At 43.7% G+C, this 20,945-nt stretch overlaps 15 non-coding genes across 15 annotated transcripts; 6 read left to right on the top strand and 9 right to left on the bottom strand.

The window, feature by feature from the left end:
- Positions 1–5,155: 5,155 nt before the first annotated feature.
- Positions 5,156–5,237, top strand: trnas-gcu (transfer RNA serine (anticodon GCU)). The gene has a single exon. It is a non-coding gene; the product is annotated as a tRNA-Ser (tRNA).
- A 918-nt stretch (positions 5,238–6,155) lies between these two features.
- Positions 6,156–6,243, bottom strand: trnap-ugg (transfer RNA proline (anticodon UGG)). Its single transcript is given in 2 exon segments — positions 6,156–6,191; positions 6,208–6,243. It is a non-coding gene; the product is annotated as a tRNA-Pro (tRNA).
- Positions 6,244–6,752: 509 nt separating this feature from the next.
- trnas-gcu (transfer RNA serine (anticodon GCU)) lies at positions 6,753–6,834 on the top strand. Its single transcript has one exon. It is a non-coding gene; the product is annotated as a tRNA-Ser (tRNA).
- A 919-nt stretch (positions 6,835–7,753) lies between these two features.
- On the bottom strand, positions 7,754–7,841 carry trnap-ugg (transfer RNA proline (anticodon UGG)). The gene is given in 2 exon segments: positions 7,754–7,789; positions 7,806–7,841. It is a non-coding gene; the product is annotated as a tRNA-Pro (tRNA).
- A 509-nt stretch (positions 7,842–8,350) lies between these two features.
- On the top strand, positions 8,351–8,432 carry trnas-gcu (transfer RNA serine (anticodon GCU)). Its single transcript has one exon. It is a non-coding gene; the product is annotated as a tRNA-Ser (tRNA).
- A 910-nt stretch (positions 8,433–9,342) lies between these two features.
- Positions 9,343–9,430, bottom strand: trnap-ugg (transfer RNA proline (anticodon UGG)). The gene is given in 2 exon segments: positions 9,343–9,378; positions 9,395–9,430. It is a non-coding gene; the product is annotated as a tRNA-Pro (tRNA).
- A 509-nt stretch (positions 9,431–9,939) lies between these two features.
- trnas-gcu (transfer RNA serine (anticodon GCU)) lies at positions 9,940–10,021 on the top strand. Its single transcript has one exon. It is a non-coding gene; the product is annotated as a tRNA-Ser (tRNA).
- A 912-nt stretch (positions 10,022–10,933) lies between these two features.
- On the bottom strand, positions 10,934–11,021 carry trnap-ugg (transfer RNA proline (anticodon UGG)). Its single transcript is given in 2 exon segments — positions 10,934–10,969; positions 10,986–11,021. It is a non-coding gene; the product is annotated as a tRNA-Pro (tRNA).
- A 509-nt stretch (positions 11,022–11,530) lies between these two features.
- On the top strand, positions 11,531–11,612 carry trnas-gcu (transfer RNA serine (anticodon GCU)). The gene has a single exon. It is a non-coding gene; the product is annotated as a tRNA-Ser (tRNA).
- Positions 11,613–12,524: 912 nt separating this feature from the next.
- Positions 12,525–12,612, bottom strand: trnap-ugg (transfer RNA proline (anticodon UGG)). Its single transcript is given in 2 exon segments — positions 12,525–12,560; positions 12,577–12,612. It is a non-coding gene; the product is annotated as a tRNA-Pro (tRNA).
- Positions 12,613–13,121: 509 nt separating this feature from the next.
- trnas-gcu (transfer RNA serine (anticodon GCU)) lies at positions 13,122–13,203 on the top strand. The gene has a single exon. It is a non-coding gene; the product is annotated as a tRNA-Ser (tRNA).
- A 919-nt stretch (positions 13,204–14,122) lies between these two features.
- Positions 14,123–14,210, bottom strand: trnap-ugg (transfer RNA proline (anticodon UGG)). The gene is given in 2 exon segments: positions 14,123–14,158; positions 14,175–14,210. It is a non-coding gene; the product is annotated as a tRNA-Pro (tRNA).
- A 1,510-nt stretch (positions 14,211–15,720) lies between these two features.
- On the bottom strand, positions 15,721–15,808 carry trnap-ugg (transfer RNA proline (anticodon UGG)). Its single transcript is given in 2 exon segments — positions 15,721–15,756; positions 15,773–15,808. It is a non-coding gene; the product is annotated as a tRNA-Pro (tRNA).
- A 1,510-nt stretch (positions 15,809–17,318) lies between these two features.
- Positions 17,319–17,406, bottom strand: trnap-ugg (transfer RNA proline (anticodon UGG)). Its single transcript is given in 2 exon segments — positions 17,319–17,354; positions 17,371–17,406. It is a non-coding gene; the product is annotated as a tRNA-Pro (tRNA).
- A 1,510-nt stretch (positions 17,407–18,916) lies between these two features.
- trnap-ugg (transfer RNA proline (anticodon UGG)) lies at positions 18,917–19,004 on the bottom strand. Its single transcript is given in 2 exon segments — positions 18,917–18,952; positions 18,969–19,004. It is a non-coding gene; the product is annotated as a tRNA-Pro (tRNA).
- Between the last annotated feature and the right edge of the window lie 1,941 nt (positions 19,005–20,945).

Here is a 20,945-nt window from a genome sequence, read left to right as displayed (position 1 = left end):
CAATTCGCCCCATAAAAAGAGATTCAGCGGCATCAGCGGCCGCATAGACTAATGGATTAGGCATCTGACTTCTGTTGCAAATTCTTCAGTTATCAGAAGATTGAAGGTTTAAGTCCTACAAAGGTCATTTCATTATCTGGGCGACACTTTTTATATTCTGAATCTGGCGTGAAACCGGCCATTTTTGACAGTCCCTCATCTGAAGTAACGGAAGGCCTGTTGCTTACATTAAGCTGATTGTACATTTTCAACATTGTAGATCTGTGTGCACGGGCAGGATAAGCGGTGAAGTTGAATTTCTTTCAGGGTAGTTCTAATTAGATGTAAAAAGCAAGAAATGGAATATCTGAAAGCAGTAAATTGGTGAGACGAAGTGGCCGAGAGGTTAAGGCGATGGACTGCTAATCCGTTGTGCTCTGCACGCGTGGGTTCGAATCCCATCCTCGTCGTTGCTGTATTACACGTTTGATGCTGATGCACTTTCCAAGCATTTCACTGAATCTTACTTGAAATACAATTTCGTGAAAATTGCACTGGTGTTGCTGGTCTGTGCCCCTGCATTGCTCATATCTTGTTAAAATTAAAATATTCCAAGAAATTTCTCAACCCACCTTGAATGAAAGTGGAGATGAGATCGTGAATCGGAGATTGAGAACCCTCCCTTCCTTTGAGATTGGCACCGAATGAAAAGACTAGCGGCAACAGAGGCAAATGATTAGGGAACAGGAACATAAGTTTCTCCTTTGGAATTTCAAAAATATTTATCAAACTTAAAGATGAGATTTTCTGTTTTTGGGTCTTTGGTTGAGAGATAAATAATGCGCGAGAAATCCTCGTTCTTTTCAGCATTCTCTCATGGGATCTGAAGCCCCAGTTTAACATCTTACTAGAAGGACGGCACTGCCGACAGTGCAGCACTACCTCAGTACTGCCCTGGAGTGTCAGCCTGGATTATGCACTCAAGTCTCTGGAGTGAGGCTTGAGTATGCTGCCGCTGAGCCACGGCTGACACCTAAACTCAGTTCATTTGGCTGGAGTAAAATGACGGAGATAATGGGAAAAATGATAATGGAGTAAATTTTCAACTTGGTGTCCAAGATTAAACCGGGCATCGTTTTAGAAACAGCCCGATTTATGTTGCCATAGATTTCATAAGCTTTGAAAATCAGGCCTGTCGAAAATGGGCGGGGTCGCGGTCAGTTGCGAATCATTCTGGGTCTGCTTAAACCGCGAGTGCTCACAGCCCCGGATCATTCTGTGTCTGTTTGAAATGGCAGAGCTCACAATCTCGGATCATGCCGTTTTTTTAGAAGCAGAGCGATTTCAGCTTTGATGACCGAGTTGTTGAGTTTAACAAAATGCGCCAGGGCTCGTCCGGGATTTGAACCCGGGACCTCTCGCATTTTAATCGTGAAATGCCCAAAGCGAGAATCATGACCCTAGACCAACGAGCCGCCGATGTCATTTCCCATTTGCATTGAGTTTCACTGCGCTGGTGCGAATCCAGCTCACAGAGGACCTGTTAATACAGTTGAAATATTTTTATCTTTTCCTCAATCCACTTCTTTTTTCGAACAGTTTCCTTGAACCTGCTCACAATTCGCCCCATAAAAAGAGATTCAGCGGCATCAGCGGCCGCATAGACTAATGGATTAGGCATCTGACTTCTGTTGCAAATTCTTCAGTTATCAGAAGATTGAAGGTTTAAGTCCTACAAAGGTCATTTCATTATCTGGGCGACACTTTTTATATTCTGAATCTGGCGTGAAACCGGCCATTTTTGACAGTCCCTCATCTGAAGTAACGGAAGGCCTGTTGCTTACATTAAGCTGATTGTACATTTTCAACATTGTAGATCTGTGTGCACGGGCAGGATAAGCGGTGAAGTTGAATTTCTTTCAGGGTAGTTCTAATTAGATGTAAAAAGCAAGAAATGGAATATCTGAAAGCAGTATATTGGTGAGACGAAGTGGCCGAGAGGTTAAGGCGATGGACTGCTAATCCGTTGTGCTCTGCACGCGTGGGTTCGAATCCCATCCTCGTCGTTGCTGTATTACACGTTTGATGCTGATGCACTTTCCAAGCATTTCACTGAATCTTACTTGAAATACAATTTCGTGAAAATTGCACTGGTGTTGCTGGTCTGTGCCCCTGCATTGCTCATATCTTGTTAAAATTAAAATATTCCAAGAAATTTCTCAACCCACCTTGAATGAAAGTGGAGATGAGATCGTGAATCGGAGATTGAGAACCCTCCCTTCCTTTGAGATTGGCACCGAATGAAAAGACTAGCGGCAACAGAGGCAAATGATTAGGGAACAGGAACATAAGTTTCTCCTTTGGAATTTCAAAAATATTTATCAAACTTAAAGATGAGATTTTCTGTTTTTGGGTCTTTGGTTGAGAGATAAATAATGCGCGAGAAATCCTCGTTCTTTTCAGCATTCTCTCATGGGATCTGAAGCCCCAGTTTAACATCTTACTAGAAGGACGGCACTGCCGACAGTGCAGCACTACCTCAGTACTGCCCTGGAGTGTCAGCCTGGATTATGCACTCAAGTCTCTGGAGTGAGGCTTGAGTATGCTGCCGCTGAGCCACGGCTGACACCTAAACTCAGTTCATTTGGCTGGAGTAAAATGACGGAGATAATGGGAAAAATGATAATGGAGTAAATTTTCAACTTGGTGTCCAAGATTAAACCGGGCATCGTTTTAGAAACAGCCCGATTTATGTTGCCATAGATTTCATAAGCTTTGAAAATCAGGCCTGTCGAAAATGGGCGGGGTCGCGGTCAGTTGCGAATCATTCTGGGTCTGCTTAAACCGCGAGTGCTCACAGCCCCGGATCATTCTGTGTCTGTTTGAAATGGCAGAGCTCACAATCTCGGATCATGCCGTTTTTTTAGAAGCAGAGCGATTTCAGCTTTGATGACCGAGTTGTTGAGTTTAACAAAATGCGCCAGGGCTCGTCCGGGATTTGAACCCGGGACCTCTCGCATTTTAATCGTGAAATGCCCAAAGCGAGAATCATGACCCTAGACCAACGAGCCGCCGATGTCATTTCCCATTTGCATTGAGTTTCACTGCGCTGGTGCGAATCCAGCTCACAGAGGACCTGTTAATACAGTTGAAATATTTTTATCTTTTCCTCAATCCACTTCTTTTTTCGAACAGTTTCCTTGAACCTGCTCACAATTCGCCCCATAAAAAGAGATTCAGCGGCATCAGCGGCCGCATAGACTAATGGATTAGGCATCTGACTTCTGTTGCAAATTCTTCAGTTATCAGAAGATTGAAGGTTTAAGTCCTACAAAGGTCATTTCATTATCTGGGCGACACTTTTTATATTCTGAATCTGGCGTGAAACCGGCCATTTTTGACAGTCCCTCATCTGAAGTAACGGAAGGCCTGTTGCTTACATTAAGCTGATTGTACATTTTCAACATTGTAGATCTGTGTGCACGGGCAGGATAAGCGGTGAAGTTGAATTTCTTTCAGGGTAGTTCTAATTAGATGTAAAAAGCAAGAAATGGAATATCTGAAAGCAGTATATTGGTGAGACGAAGTGGCCGAGAGGTTAAGGCGATGGACTGCTAATCCGTTGTGCTCTGCACGCGTGGGTTCGAATCCCATCCTCGTCGTTGCTGTATTACACGTTTGATGCTGATACACTTTCCAAGCATTTCACTGAATCTTACTTGAAATACAATTTCGTGAAAATTGCACTGGTGTTGCTGGTCTGTGCCCCTGCATTGCTCATATCTTGTTAAAATTAAAATATTCCAAGAAATTTCTCAACCCACCTTGAATGAAAGTGGAGATGAGATCGTGAATCGGAGATTGAGAACCCTCCCTTCCTTTGAGATTGGCACCGAATGAAAAGACTAGCGGCAACAGAGGCAAATGATTAGGGAACAGGAACATAAGTTTCTCCTTTGGAATTTCAAAAATATTTATCAAACTTAAAGATGAGATTTTCTGTTTTTGGGTCTTTGGTTGAGAGATAAATAATGCGCGAGAAATCCTCGTTCTTTTCAGCATTCTCTCATGGGATCTGAAGCCCCAGTTTAACATCTTACTAGAAGGACGGCACTGCCGACAGTGCAGCACTACCTCAGTACTGCCCTGGAGTGTCAGCCTGGATTATGCACTCAAGTCTCTGGAGTGAGGCTTGAGTATGCTGCCGCTGAGCCACGGCTGACACCTAAACTCAGTTCATTTGGCTGGAGTAAAATGACGGAGATAATGGGAAAAATGATAATGGAGTAAATTTTCAACTTGGTGTCCAAGATTAAACCGGGCATCGTTTTAGAAACAGCCCGATTTATGTTGCCATAGATTTCATAAGCTTTGAAAATCAGGCCTGTCGAAAATGGGCGGGGTCGCGGTCAGTTGCGAATCATTCTGGGTCTGCTTAAACCGCGAGTGCTCACAGCCCCGGATCATTCTGTGTCTGTTTGAAATGGCAGAGCTCACAATCTCGGATCATGCCGTTTTTTTAGAAGCAGAGCGATTTCAGCTTTGATGACCGAGTTGTTGAGTTTAACAAAATGCGCCAGGGCTCGTCCGGGATTTGAACCCGGGACCTCTCGCATTTTAATCGTTAAATGCCCAAAGCGAGAATCATGACCCTAGACCAACGAGCCGCCGATGTCATTTCCCATTTGCATTGAGTTTCACTGCGCTGGTGCGAATCCAGCTCACAGAGGACCTGTTAATACAGTTGAAATATTTTTATCTTTTCCTCAATCCACTTCTTTTTTCGAACAGTTTCCTTGAACCTGCTCACAATTCGCCCCATAAAAAGAGATTCAGCGGCATCAGCGGCCGCATAGACTAATGGATTAGGCATCTGACTTCTGTTGCAAATTCTTCAGTTATCAGAAGATTGAAGGTTTAAGTCCTACAAAGGTCATTTCATTATCTGGGCGACACTTTTTATATTCTGAATCTGGCGTGAAACCGGCCATTTTTGACAGTCCCTCATCTGAAGTAACGGAAGGCCTGTTGCTTACATTAAGCTGATTGTACATTTTCAACATTGTAGATCTGTGTGCACGGGCAGGATAAGCGGTGAAGTTGAATTTCTTTCAGGGTAGTTCTAATTAGATGTAAAAAGCAAGAAATGGAATATCTGAAAGCAGTATATTGGTGAGACGAGGTGGCCGAGAGGTTAAGGCGATGGACTGCTAATCCATTGTGCTCTGCACGCGTGGGTTCGAATCCCATCCTCGTCGTTACTGTATTACACGTTTGATGCTGATGCACTTTCCAAGCATTTCACTGAATCTTACTTGAAATACAATTTCGTGAAAATTGCACTGGTGTTGCTGGTCTGTGCCCCTGCATTGCTGATATCTTGTTAAAATTAAAATATTCCAAGAAATTTCTCAACCCACCTGTGGAGATGAGATCGTGAATCGGAGATTGAGAACCCTCTCTTCCTTCTTCCTTCCTTTGAGATTGGCACCGAATGAAAAGACTAGCGGCAACAGAGGCAAATGATTAGGGAACAGGAACATAAGTTTCTCCTTTGGAATTTCAAAAATATTTATCAAACTTAAAGACGAGATTTTCTGTTTTTGGGTCTTTGGTTGAGAGATAAATAATGCGCGAGAAATCCTCGTTCTTTTCAGCATTCTCTCATGGGATCTGAAGCCCCAGTTTAACATCTTACTAGAAGGACGGCACTGCCGACAGTGCAGCACTCCCTCAGTACTGCCCTGGAGTGTCAGCCTGGATTATGCACTCAAGTCTCTGGAGTGAGGCTTGAGTATGCTGCCGCTGAGCCACGGCTGACACCTAAACTCAGTTCATTTGGCTGGAGTAAAATGACGGAGATAATGGGAAAAATGATAATGGATTAATTTTCAACTTGGTGTCCAAGATTAAACCGGGCATCGTTTTAGAAACAGCCCGATTTATGTTGCCATAGATTTCATAAGCTTTGAAAATCAGCCCTGTCGAAAATGGGCGGGGTCGCGGTCAGTTGCGAATCATTCTGGGTCTGTTTAAACCGCGAGTGCTCACAGCCCCGGATCATTCTGTGTCTGTTTGAAATGGCACAGCTCATAATCACGGATCATGCCGTTTTTTTAGAAGCAGAGCGATTTCAGCTTTGATGACCGAGTTGTTGAGTTTAACAAAATGCGCCAGGGCTCGTCCGGGATTTGAACCCGGGACCTCTCGCATTTTAATCGTGAAATGCCCAAAGCGAGAATCATACCCCTAGACCAACGAGCCGCCGATGTGATTTCCCATTTGCATTGAGTTTCACTGCGCTGGTGCGAATCCAGCTCACAGAGGACCTGTTAATACAGTTGAAATATTTTTATCTTTTCCTCAATCCACTTCTTTTTTCGAACAGTTTCCTTGAACCTGCTCACAATTCGCCCCATAAAAAGAGATTCAGCGGCATCAGCGGCCGCATAGACTAATGGATTAGGCATCTGACTTCTGTTGCAAATTCTTCAGTTATCAGAAGATTGAAGGTTCAAGTCCTACAAAGGTCTTTTAATTTTCTGGGCGACACTTTTTATATTCTGAATCTGGCGTGAAACCGGCCATTTTTGACAGTCCCTCATCTGAAGTAACGGAAGGCCTGTTGCTTACATTAAGCTGATTGTACATTTTCAACATTGTAGATCTGTGTGCACGGGCAGGATAAGCGGTGAAGTTGAATTTCTTTCAGGGTAGTTCTAATTAGATGTAAAAAGCAAGAAATGGAATATCTGAAAGCAGTGTATTGGTGAGACGAGGTGGCCGAGAGGTTAAGGCGATGGACTGCTAATCCATTGTGCTCTGCACGCGTGGGTTCGAATCCCATCCTCGTCGTTACTGTATTACACGTTTGATGCTGATGCACTTTCCAAGCATTTCACTGAATCTTACTTGAAATACAATTTCGTGAAAATTGCACTGGTGTTGCTGGTCTGTGCCCCTGCATTGCTGATATCTTGTTAAAATTAAAATATTCCAAGAAATTTCTCAACCCACCTGTGGAGATGAGATCGTGAATCGGAGATTGAGAACCCTCTCTTCCTTCTTCCTTCCTTTGAGATTGGCACCGAATGAAAAGACTAGCGGCAACAGAGGCAAATGATTAGGGAACAGGAACATAAGTTTCTCCTTTGGAATTTCAAAAATATTTATCAAACTTAAAGACGAGATTTTCTGTTTTTGGGTCTTTGGTTGAGAGATAAATAATGCGCGAGAAATCCTCGTTCTTTTCAGCATTCTCTCATGGGATCTGAAGCCCCAGTTTAACATCTTACTAGAAGGACGGCACTGCCGACAGTGCAGCACTCCCTCAGTACTGCCCTGGAGTGTCAGCCTGGATTATGCACTCAAGTCTCTGGAGTGAGGCTTGAGTATGCTGCCGCTGAGCCACGGCTGACACCTAAACTCAGTTCATTTGGCTGGAGTAAAATGACGGAGATAATGGGAAAAATGATAATGGAGTAAACTTTCAACTTGGTGTCCAAGATTAAACCGGGCATCGTTTTAGAAACAGCCCGATTTATGTTGCCATAGATTTCATAAGCTTTGAAAATCAGGCCTGTCGAAAATGGGCGGGGTCGCGGTCAGTTGCGAATCATTCTGGGTCTGTTTAAACCGCGAGTGCTCACAGCCCCGGATCATTCTGTGTCTGTTTGAAATGGCACAGCTCATAATCTCGGATCATGCCGTTTTTTTAGAAGCAGAGCGATTTCAGCTTTGATGACCGAGTTGTTGAGTTTAACAAAATGCGCCAGGGCTCGTCCGGGATTTGAACCCGGGACCTCTCGCATTTTAATCGTGAAATGCCCAAAGCGAGAATCATACCCCTAGACCAACGAGCCGCCGATGTGATTTCCCATTTGCATTGAGTTTCACTGCGCTGGTGCGAATCCAGCTCACAGAGGACCTGTTAATACAGTTGAAATATTTTTATCTTTTCCTCAATCCACTTCTTTTTTCGAACAGTTTCCTTGAACCTGCTCACAATTCGCCCCATAAAAAGAGATTCAGCGGCATCAGCGGCCGCATAGACTAATGGATTAGGCATCTGACTTCTGTTGCAAATTCTTCAGTTATCAGAAGATTGAAGGTTCAAGTCCTACAAAGGTCTTTTAATTATCTGGGCGACACTTTTTATATTCTGAATCTGGCGTGAAACCGGCCATTTTTGACAGTCCCTCATCTGAAGTAACGGAAGGCCTGTTGCTTACATTAAGCTGATTGTACATTTTCAACATTGTAGATCTGTGTGCACGGGCAGGATAAGCGGTGAAGTTGAATTTCTTTCAGGGTAGTTCTAATTAGATGTAAAAAGCAAGAAATGGAATATCTGAAAGCAGTATATTGGTGAGACGAGGTGGCCGAGAGGTTAAGGCGATGGACTGCTAATCCATTGTGCTCTGCATGCGTGGGTTCGAATCCCATCCTCGTCGTTACTGTATTACACGTTTGATGCTGATGCACTTTCCAAGCATTTCACTGAATCTTACTTGAAATACAATTTCGTGAAAATTGCACTGGTGTTGCTGGTCTGTGCCCCTGCATTGCTGATAACTTGTTAAAATTAAAATATTCCAAGAAATTTCTCAACCCACCTGTGGAGATGAGATCGTGAATCGGAGATTGAGAACCCTCTCTTCCTTCTTCCTTCCTTTGAGATTGGCACCGAATGAAAAGACCAGAGGCAAATGATTAGGGAACAGGAACATAAGTTTCTCCTTTGGAATTTCAAAAATATTTATCAAACTTAAAGACGAGATTTTCTGTTTTTGGGTCTTTGGTTGAGAGATAAATAATGCGCGAGAAATCCTCGTTCTTTTCAGCATTCTCTCATGGGATCTGAAGCCCCAGTTTAACATCTTACTAGAAGGACGGCACTGCCGACAGTGCAGCACTCCCTCAGTACTGCCCTGGAGTGTCAGCCTGGATTATGCACTCAAGTCTCTGGAGTGAGGCTTGAGTATGCTGCCGCTGAGCCACGGCTGACAGCTAAACTCAGTTCATTTGGCTGGAGTAAAATGACGGAGATAATGGGAAAAATGATAATGGAGTAAATTTTCAACTTGGTGTCCAAGATTAAACCGGGCATCGTTTTAGAAACAGCCCGATTTATGTTGCCATAGATTTCATAAGCTTTGAAAATCAGGCCTGTCGAAAATGGGCGGGGTCGCGGTCAGTTGCGAATCATTCTGGGTCTGTTTAAACCGCGAGTGCTCACAGCCCCGGATCATTCTGTGTCTGTTTGAAATGGCACAGCTCATAATCTCGGATCATGCCGTTTTTTTAGAAGCAGAGCGATTTCAGCTTTGATGACCGAGTTGTTGAGTTTAACAAAATGCGCCAGGGCTCGTCCGGGATTTGAACCCGGGACCTCTCGCATTTTAATCGTGAAATGCCCAAAGCGAGAATCATACCCCTAGACCAACGAGCCGCCGATATGATTTCCCATTTGCATTGAGTTTCACTGCGCTGGTGCGAATCCAGCTCACAGAGGACCTGTTAATACAGTTGAAATATTTTTATCTTTTCCTCAATCCACTTCTTTTTTCGAACAGTTTCCTTGAACCTGCTCACAATTCGCCCCATAAAAAGAGATTCAGCGGCATCAGCGGCCGCATAGACTAATGGATTAGGCATCTGACTTCTGTTGCAAATTCTTCAGTTATCAGAAGATTGAAGGTTCAAGTCCTACAAAGGTCTTTTAATTATCTGGGCGACACTTTTTATATTCTGAATCTGGCGTGAAACCGGCCATTTTTGACAGTCCCTCATCTGAAGTAACGGAAGGCCTGTTGCTTACATTAAGCTGATTGTACATTTTCAACATTGTAGATCTGTGTGCATGGGCAGGATAAGCGGTGAAGTTGAATTTCTTTCAGGGTAGTTCTAATTAGATGTAAAAAGCAAGAAATGGAATATCTGAAAGCAGTATATTGGTGAGACGAGGTGGCCGAGAGGTTAAGGCGATGGACTGCTAATCCATTGTGCTCTGCACGCGTGGGTTCGAATCCCATCCTCGTCGTTACTGTATTACACGTTTGATGCTGATGCACTTTCCAAGCATTTCACTGAATCTTACTTGAAATACAATTTCGTGAAAATTGCACTGGTGTTGCTGGTCTGTGCCCCTGCATTGCTGATAACTTGTTAAAATTAAAATATTCCAAGAAATTTCTCAACCCACCTGTGGAGATGAGATCGTGAATCGGAGATTGAGAACCCTCTCTTCCTTCCTTTGAGATTGGCACCGAATGAAAAGACTAGCGGCAACAGAGGCAAATGATTAGGGAACAGGAACATAAGTTTCTCCTTTGGAATTTCAAAAATATTTATCAAACTTAAAGACGAGATTTTCTGTTTTTGGGTCTTTGGTTGAGAGATAAATAATGCGCGAGAAATCCTCGTTCTTTTCAGCATTCTCTCATGGGATCTGAAGCCCCAGTTTAACATCTTACTAGAAGGACGGCACTGCCGACAGTGCAGCACTCCCTCAGTACTGCCCTGGAGTGTCAGCCTGGATTATGCACTCAAGTCTCTGGAGTGAGGCTTGAGTATGCTGCCGCTGAGCCACGGCTGACAGCTAAACTCAGTTCATTTGGCTGGAGTAAAATGACGGAGATAATGGGAAAAATGATAATGGAGTAAATTTTCAACTTGGTGTCCAAGATTAAACCGGGCATCGTTTTAGAAACAGCCCGATTTATGTTGCCATAGATTTCATAAGCTTTGAAAATCAGGCCTGTCGAAAATGGGCGGGGTCGCGGTCAGTTGCGAATCATTCTGGGTCTGTTTAAACCGCGAGTGCTCACAGCCCCGGATCATTCTGTGTCTGTTTGAAATGGCACAGCTCATAATCTCGGATCATGCCGTTTTTTTAGAAGCAGAGCGATTTCAGCTTTGATGACCGAGTTGTTGAGTTTAACAAAATGCGCCAGGGCTCGTCCGGGATTTGAACCCGGGACCTCTCGCATTTTAATCGTGAAATGCCCAAAGCGAGAATCATACCCCTAGACCAACGAGCCGCCGATATGATTTCCCATTTGCATTGAGTTTCACTGCGCTGGTGCGAATCCAGCTCACAGAGGACCTGTTAATACAGTTGAAATATTTTTATCTTTTCCTCAATCCACTTCTTTTTTCGAACAGTTTCCTTGAACCTGCTCACAATTCGCCCCATAAAAAGAGATTCAGCGGCATCAGCGGCCGCATAGACTAATGGATTAGGCATCTGACTTCTGTTGCAAATTCTTCAGTTATCAGAAGATTGAAGGTTCAAGTCCTACAAAGGTCTTTTAATTATCTGGGCGACACTTTTTATATTCTGAATCTGGCGTGAAACCGGCCATTTTTGACAGTCCCTCATCTGAAGTAACGGAAGGCCTGTTGCTTACATTAAGCTGATTGTACATTTTCAACATTGTAGATCTGTGTGCACGGGCAGGATAAGCGGTGAAGTTGAATTTCTTTCAGGGTAGTTCTAATTAGATGTAAAAAGCAAGAAATGGAATATCTGAAAGCAGTATATTGGTGAGACGAGGTGGCCGAGAGGTTAAGGCGATGGACTGCTAATCCATTGTGCTCTGCACGCGTGGGTTCGAATCCCATCCTCGTCGTTACTGTATTACACGTTTGATGCTGATGCACTTTCCAAGCATTTCACTGAATCTTACTTGAAATACAATTTCGTGAAAATTGCACTGGTGTTGCTGGTCTGTGCCCCTGCATTGCTGATAACTTGTTAAAATTAAAATATTCCAAGAAATTTCTCAACCCACCTGTGGAGATGAGATCGTGAATCGGAGATTGAGAACCCTCTCTTCCTTCCTTTGAGATTGGCACCGAATGAAAAGACTAGCGGCAACAGAGGCAAATGATTAGGGAACAGGAACATAAGTTTCTCCTTTGGAATTTCAAAAATATTTATCAAACTTAAAGACGAGATTTTCTGTTTTTGGGTCTTTGGTTGAGAGATAAATAATGCGCGAGAAATCCTCGTTCTTTTCAGCATTCTCTCATGGGATCTGAAGCCCCAGTTTAACATCTTACTAGAAGGACGGCACTGCCGACAGTGCAGCACTCCCTCAGTACTGCCCTGGAGTGTCAGCCTGGATTATGCACTCAAGTCTCTGGAGTGAGGCTTGAGTATGCTGCCGCTGAGCCACGGCTGACAGCTAAACTCAGTTCATTTGGCTGGAGTAAAATGACGGAGATAATGGGAAAAATGATAATGGAGTAAATTTTCAACTTGGTGTCCAAGATTAAACCGGGCATCGTTTTAGAAACAGCCCGATTTATGTTGCCATAGATTTCATAAGCTTTGAAAATCAGGCCTGTCGAAAATGGGCGGGGTCGCGGTCAGTTGCGAATCATTCTGGGTCTGTTTAAACCGCGAGTGCTCACAGCCCCGGATCATTCTGTGTCTGTTTGAAATGGCACAGCTCATAATCTCGGATCATGCCGTTTTTTTAGAAGCAGAGCGATTTCAGCTTTGATGACCGAGTTGTTGAGTTTAACAAAATGCGCCAGGGCTCGTCCGGGATTTGAACCCGGGACCTCTCGCATTTTAATCGTGAAATGCCCAAAGCGAGAATCATACCCCTAGACCAACGAGCCGCCGATGTGATTTCCCATTTGCATTGAGTTTCACTGCGCTGGTGCGAATCCAGCTCACAGAGGACCTGTTAATACAGTTGAAATATTTTTATCTTTTCCTCAATCCACTTCTTTTTTCGAACAGTTTCCTTGAACCTGCTCACAATTCGCCCCATAAAAAGAGATTCAGCGGCATCAGCGGCCGCATAGACTAATGGATTAGGCATCTGACTTCTGTTGCAAATTCTTCAGTTATCAGAAGATTGAAGGTTCAAGTCCTACAAAGGTCTTTTAATTATCTGGGCGACACTTTTTATATTCTGAATCTGGCGTGAAACCGGCCATTTTTGACAGTCCCTCATCTGAAGTAACGGAAGGCCTGTTGCTTACATTAAGCTGATTGTACATTTTCAACATTGTAGATCTGTGTGCACGGGCAGGATAAGCGGTGAAGTTGAATTTCTTTCAGGGTAGTTCTAATTAGATGTAAAAAGCAAGAAATGGAATATCTGAAAGCAGTATATTGGTGAGACGAGGTGGCCGAGAGGTTAAGGCGATGGACTGCTAATCCATTGTGCTCTGCACGCGTGGGTTCGAATCCCATCCTCGTCGTTACTGTATTACACGTTTGATGCTGATGCACTTTCCAAGCATTTCACTGAATCTTACTTGAAATACAATTTCGTGAAAATTGCACTGGTGTTGCTGGTCTGTGCCCCTGCATTGCTGATAACTTGTTAAAATTAAAATATTCCAAGAAATTTCTCAACCCACCTGTGGAGATGAGATCGTGAATCGGAGATTGAGAACCCTCTCTTCCTTCTTCCTTCCTTTGAGATTGGCACCGAATGAAAAGACTAGCGGCAACAGAGGCAAATGATTAGGGAACAGGAACATAAGTTTCTCCTTTGGAATTTCAAAAATATTTATCAAACTTAAAGACGAGATTTTCTGTTTTTGGGTCTTTGGTTGAGAGATAAATAATGCGCGAGAAATCCTCGTTCTTTTCAGCATTCTCTCATGGGATCTGAAGCCCCAGTTTAACATCTTACTAGAAGGACGGCACTGCCGACAGTGCAGCACTCCCTCAGTACTGCCCTGGAGTGTCAGCCTGGATTATGCACTCAAGTCTCTGGAGTGAGGCTTGAGTATGCTGCCGCTGAGCCACGGCTGACAGCTAAACTCAGTTCATTTGGCTGGAGTAAAATGACGGAGATAATGGGAAAAATGATAATGGAGTAAATTTTCAACTTGGTGTCCAAGATTAAACCGGGCATCGTTTTAGAAACAGCCCGATTTATGTTGCCATAGATTTCATAAGCTTTGAAAATCAGGCCTGTCGAAAATGGGCGGGGTCGCGGTCAGTTGCGAATCATTCTGGGTCTGTTTAAACCGCGAGTGCTCACAGCCCCGGATCATTCTGTGTCTGTTTGAAATGGCACAGCTCATAATCTCGGATCATGCCGTTTTTTTAGAAGCAGAGCGATTTCAGCTTTGATGACCGAGTTGTTGAGTTTAACAAAATGCGCTAGGGCTCGTCCGGGATTTGAACCCGGGACCTCTCGCATTTTAATCGTGAAATGCCCAAAGCGAGAATCATACCCCTAGACCAACGAGCCGCCGATGTGATTTCCCATTTGCATTGAGTTTCACTGCGCTGGTGCGAATCCAGCTCACAGAGGACCTGTTAATACAGTTGAAATATTTTTATCTTTTCCTCAATCCACTTCTTTTTTCGAACAGTTTCCTTGAACCTGCTCACAATTCGCCCCATAAAAAGAGATTCAGCGGCATCAGCGGCCGCATAGACTAATGGATTAGGCATCTGACTTCTGTTGCAAATTCTTCAGTTATCAGAAGATTGAAGGTTCAAGTCCTACAAAGGTCTTTTAATTATCTAGGCGACACTTTATATATTCTGAATCTGGCGTGAAACCGGCCATTTTTGACAGTCCCTCATCTGAAGTAACGGAAGGCCTGTTGCTTACATTAAGCTGATTGTACATTTTCAACATTGTAGATCTGTGTGCACGGGCAGGATAAGCGGTGAAGTTGAATTTCTTTCAGGGTAGTTCTAATTAGATGTAAAAAGCAAGAAATGGAATATCTGAAAGCAGTGTATTGGTGAGACGAGGAGGCCGAGAGGTTAAGGCGATGGACTGCTAATCCATTGTGCTCTGCACGCGAGGGTTCGAATCCCATCCTCGTCGTTACTGTATTATACGTTTGATGCTGATGCACTTTCCAAGCATTTCACTGAATCTTACTTGAAGTACAATTTCGTGAAAATTGCACTGGTGTTGCTGGTCTGTGCCCCTGCATTGCTGATATCTTGTTAAAATTAAAATATTCCAAGAAATTTCTCAACCCACCTGTGGAGATGAGATCGTGAATCGGAGATTGAGAACCCTCTCTTCCTTCTTCCTTCCTTTGAGATTGGCACCGAATGAAAAGACTAGCGGCAACAGAGGCAAATGATTAGGGAACAGGAACATAAGTTTCTCCTTTGGAATTTCAAAAATATTTATCAAACTTAAAGACGAGATTTTCTGTTTTTGGGTCTTTGGTTGAGAGATAAATAATGCGCGAGAAATCCTCGTTCTTTTCAGCATTCTCTCATGGGATCTGAAGCCCCAGTTTAACATCTTACTAGAAGGACGGCACTGCCGACAGTGCAGCACTCCCTCAGTACTGCCCTGGAGTGTCAGCCTGGATTATGCACTCAAGTCTCTGGAGTGAGGCTTGAGTATGCTGCCGCTGAGCCACGGCTGACAGCTAAACTCAGTTCATTTGGCTGGAGTAAAATGACGGAGATAATGGGAAAAATGATAATGGAGTAAATTTTCAACTTGGTGTCCAAGATTAAACCGGGCATCGTTTTAGAAACAGCCCGATTTATGTTGCCATAGATTTCATAAGCTTTGAAAATCAGGCCTGTCGAAAATGGGCGGGGTCGCGGTCAGTTGCGAATCATTCTGGGTCTGTTTAAACCGCGAGTGCTCACAGCCCCGGATCATTCTGTGTCTGTTTGAAATGGCACAGCTCATAATCTCGGATCATGCCGTTTTTTTAGAAGCAGAGCGATTTCAGCTTTGATGACCGAGTTGTTGAGTTTAACAAAATGCGCCAGGGCTCGTCCGGGATTTGAACCCGGGACCTCTCGCATTTTAATCGTGAAATGCCCAAAGCGAGAATCATACCCCTAGACCAACGAGCCGCCGATGTGATTTCCCATTTGCATTGAGTTTCACTGCGCTGGTGCGAATCCAGCTCACAGAGGACCTGTTAATACAGTTGAAATATTTTTATCTTTTCCTCAATCCACTTCTTTTTTCGAACAGTTTCCTTGAACCTGCTCACAATTCGCCCCATAAAAAGAGATTCAGCGGCATCAGCGGCCGCATAGACTAATGGATTAGGCATCTGACTTCTGTTGCAAATTCTTCAGTTATCAGAAGATTGAAGGTTCAAGTCCTACAAAGGTCTTTTAATTATCTGGGCGACACTTTTTATACTCTGAATCTGGCGTGAAACCGGCCATTTTTGACAGTCCCTCATCTGAAGTAACGGAAGGCCTGTTGCTTACATTAAGCTGATTGTACATTTTCAACATTGTAGATCTGTGTGCACGGGCAGGATAAGCGGTGAAGTTGAATTTCTTTCAGGGTAGTTCTAATTAGATGTAAAAAGCAAGAAATGGAATATCTGAAAGCAGTATATTGGTGAGACGAGGTGGCCGAGAGGTTAAGGCGATGGACTGCTAATCCATTGTGCTCTGCACGCGAGGGTTCGAATCCCATCCTCGTCGTTACTGTATTATACGTTTGATGCTGATGCACTTTCCAAGCATTTCACTGAATCTTACTTGAAATACAATTTCGTGAAAATTGCACTGGTGTTGCTGGTCTGTGCCCCTGCATTGCTGATATCTTGTTAAAATTAAAATATTCCAAGAAATTTCTCAACCCACCTGTGGAGATGAGATCGTGAATCGGAGATTGAGAACCCTCTCTTCCTTCTTCCTTCCTTTGAGATTGGCACCGAATGAAAAGACTAGTGGCAACAGAGGCAAATGATTAGGGAACAGGAACATAAGTTTCTCCTTTGGAATTTCAAAAATATTTATCAAACTTAAAGACGAGATTTTCTGTTTTTGGGTCTTTGGTTGAGAGATAAATAATGCGCGAGAAATCCTCGTTCTTTTCAGCATTCTCTCATGGGATCTGAAGCCCCAGTTTAACATCTTACTAGAAGGACGGCACTGCCGACAGTGCAGCACTCCCTCAGTACTGCCCTGGAGTGTCAGCCTGGATTATGCACTCAAGTCTCTGGAGTGAGGCTTGAGTATGCTGCCGCTGAGCCACGGCTGACAGCTAAACTCAGTTCATTTGGCTGGAGTAAAATGACGGAGATAATGGGAAAAATGATAATGGAGTAAATTTTCAACTTGGTGTCCAAGATTAAACCGGGCATCGTTTTAGAAACAGCCCGATTTATGTTGCCATAGATTTCATAAGCTTTGAAAATCAGGCCTGTCGAAAATGGGCGGGGTCGCGGTCAGTTGCGAATCATTCTGGGTCTGTTTAAACCGCGAGTGCTCACAGCCCCGGATCATTCTGTGTCTGTTTGAAATGGCACAGCTCATAATCTCGGATCATGCCGTTTTTTTAGAAGCAGAGCGATTTCAGCTTTGATGACCGAGTTGTTGAGTTTAACAAAATGCGCCAGGGCTCGTCCGGGATTTGAACCCGGGACCTCTCGCATTTTAATCGTGAAATGCCCAAAGCGAGAATCATACCCCTAGACCAACGAGCCGCCGATGTGATTTCCCATTTGCATTGAGTTTCACTGCGCTGGTGCGAATCCAGCTCACAGAGGACCTGTTAATACAGTTGAAATATTTTTATCTTTTCCTCAATCCACTTCTTTTTTCGAACAGTTTCCTTGAACCTGCTCACAATTCGCCCCATAAAAAGAGATTCAGCGGCATCAGCGGCCGCATAGACTAATGGATTAGGCATCTGACTTCTGTTGCAAATTCTTCAGTTATCAGAAGATTGAAGGTTCAAGTCCTACAAAGGTCTTTTAATTATCTGGGCGACACTTTTTATATTCTGAATCTGGCGTGAAACCGGCCATTTTTGACAGTCCCTCATCTGAAGTAACGGAAGGCCTGTTGCTTACATTAAGCTGATTGTACATTTTCAACATTGTAGATCTGTGTGCACGGGCAGGATAAGCGGTGAAGTTGAATTTCTTTCAGGGTAGTTCTAATTAGATGTAAAAAGCAAGAAATGGAATATCTGAAAGCAGTATATTGGTGAGACGAGGTGGCCGAGAGGTTAAGGCGATGGACTGCTAATCCATTGTGCTCTGCACGCGAGGGTTCGAATCCCATCCTCGTCGTTACTGTATTACACGTTTGATGCTGATGCACTTTCCAAGCATTTCACTGAATCTTACTTGAAATACAATTTCGTGAAAATTGCACTGGTGTTGCTGGTCTGTGCCCCTGCATTGCTGATAACTTGTTAAAATTAAAATATTCCAAGAAATTTCTCAACCCACCTGTGGAGATGAGATCGTGAATCGGAGATTGAGAACCCTCTCTTCCTTCTTCCTTCCTTTGAGATTGGCACCGAATGAAAAGACTAGCGGCAACAGAGGCAAATGATTAGGGAACAGGAACATAAGTTTCTCCTTTGGAATTTCAAAAATATTTATCAAACTTAAAGACGAGATTTTCTGTTTTTGGGTCTTTGGTTGAGAGATAAATAATGCGCGAGAAATCCTCGTTCTTTTCAGCATTCTCTCATGGGATCTGAAGCCCCAGTTTAACATCTTACTAGAAGGACGGCACTGCCGACAGTGCAGCACTCCCTCAGTACTGCCCTGGAGTGTCAGCCTGGATTATGCACTCAAGTCTCTGGAGTGAGGCTTGAGTATGCTGCCGCTGAGCCACGGCTGACAGCTAAACTCAGTTCATTTGGCTGGAGTAAAATGACGGAGATAATGGGAAAAATGATAATGGAGTAAATTTTCAACTTGGTGTCCAAGATTAAACCGGGCATCGTTTTAGAAACAGCCCGATTTATGTTGCCATAGATTTCATAAGCTTTGAAAATCAGGCCTGTCGAAAATGGGCGGGGTCGCGGTCAGTTGCGAATCATTCTGGGTCTGTTTAAACCGCGAGTGCTCACAGCCCCGGATCATTCTGTGTCTGTTTGAAATGGCACAGCTCATAATCTCGGATCATGCCGTTTTTTTAGAAGCAGAGCGATTTCAGCTTTGATGACCGAGTTGTTGAGTTTAACAAAATGCGCCAGGGCTCGTCCGGGATTTGAACCCGGGACCTCTCGCATTTTAATCGTGAAATGCCCAAAGCGAGAATCATACCCCTAGACCAACGAGCCGCCGATGTGATTTCCCATTTGCATTGAGTTTCACTGCGCTGGTGCGAATCCAGCTCACAGAGGACCTGTTAATACAGTTGAAATATTTTTATCTTTTCCTCAATCCACTTCTTTTTTCGAACAGTTTCCTTGAACCTGCTCACAATTCGCCCCATAAAAAGAGATTCAGCGGCATCAGCGGCCGCATAGACTAATGGATTAGGCATCTGACTTCTGTTGCAAATTCTTCAGTTATCAGAAGATTGAAGGTTCAAGTCCTACAAAGGTCTTTTAATTATCTGGGCGACACTTTTTATATTCTGAATCTGGCGTGAAACCGGCCATTTTTGACAGTCCCTCATCTGAAGTAACGGAAGGCCTGTTGCTTACATTAAGCTGATTGTACATTTTCAACATTGTAGATCTGTGTGCACGGGCAGGATAAGCGGTGAAGTTGAATTTCTTTCAGGGTAGTTCTAATTAGATGTAAAAAGCAAGAAATGGAATATCTGAAAGCAGTGTATTGGTGAGACGAGGTGGCCGAGAGGTTAAGGCGATGGACTGCTAATCCATTGTGCTCTGCACGCGAGGGTTCGAATCCCATCCTCGTCGTTACTGTATTACACGTTTGATGCTGATGCACTTTCCAAGCATTTCACTGAATCTTACTTGAAATACAATTTCGTGAAAATTGCACTGGTGTTGCTGGTCTGTGCCCCTGCATTGCTGATAACTTGTTAAAATTAAAATATTCCAAGAAATTTCTCAACCCACCTGTGGAGATGAGATCGTGAATTGGAGATTGAGAACCCTCTCTTCCTTCTTCCTTCCTTTGAGATTGGCACCGAATGAAAAGACCAGAGGCAAATGATTAGGGAACAGGAACATAAGTTTCTCCTTTGGAATTTCAAAAATATTTATCAAACTTAAAGACGAGATTTTCTGTTTTTGGGTCTTTGGTTGAGAGATAAATAATGCGCGAGAAATCCTCGTTCTTTTCAGCATTCTCTCATGGGATCTGAAGCCCCAGTTTAACATCTTACTAGAAGGACGGCACTGCCGACAGTGCAGCACTCCCTCAGTACTGCCCTGGAGTGTCAGCCTGGATTATGCACTCAAGTCTCTGGAGTGAGGCTTGAGTATGCTGCCGCTGAGCCACGGCTGACAGCTAAACTCAGTTCATTTGGCTGGAGTAAAATGACGGAGATAATGGGAAAAATGATAATGGAGTAAATTTTCAACTTGGTGTCCAAGATTAAACCGGGCATCGTTTTAGAAACAGCCCGATTTATGTTGCCATAGATTTCATAAGCTTTGAAAATCAGGCCTGTCGAAAATGGGCGGGGTCGCGGTCAGTTGCGAATCATTCTGGGTCTGTTTAAACCGCGAGTGCTCACAGCCCCGGATCATTCTGTGTCTGTTTGAAATGGCACAGCTCATAATCTCGGATCATGCCGTTTTTTTAGAAGCAGAGCGATTTCAGCTTTGATGACCGAGTTGTTGAGTTTAACAAAATGCGCCAGGGCTCGTCCGGGATTTGAACCCGGGACCTCTCGCATTTTAATCGTGAAATGCCCAAAGCGAGAATCGTACCCCTAGACCAACGAGCCGCCGATGTGATTTCCCATTTGCATTGAGTTTTACTGCGCTGGTGCGAATCCAGCTCACAGAGGACCTGTTAATACAGTTGAAATATTTTTATCTTTTCCTCAATCCACTTCTTTTTTCGAACAGTTTCCTTGAACCTGCTCACAATTCGCCCCATAAAAAGAGATTCAGCGGCATCAGCGGCCGCATAGACTAATGGATTAGGCATCTGACTTCTGTTGCAAATTCTTCAGTTATCAGAAGATTGAAGGTTCAAGTCCTACAAAGGTCTTTTAATTATCTGGGCGACACTTTTTATATTCTGAATCTGGCGTGAAACCGGCCATTTTTGACAGTCCCTCATCTGAAGTAACG

This window comes from Somniosus microcephalus, unplaced genomic scaffold (genome assembly GCF_052327205.1).
Source record: "Somniosus microcephalus isolate GS21.2 unplaced genomic scaffold, FLI_Smic_1.0 unresolved_chr1, whole genome shotgun sequence".
Taxonomy (NCBI): Eukaryota; Metazoa; Chordata; class Chondrichthyes; order Squaliformes; family Somniosidae; genus Somniosus; species Somniosus microcephalus.
The sequence above is the reverse complement of the archived record's forward strand: the minus strand, read 5'-3'. Positions and strand labels throughout refer to the sequence as shown.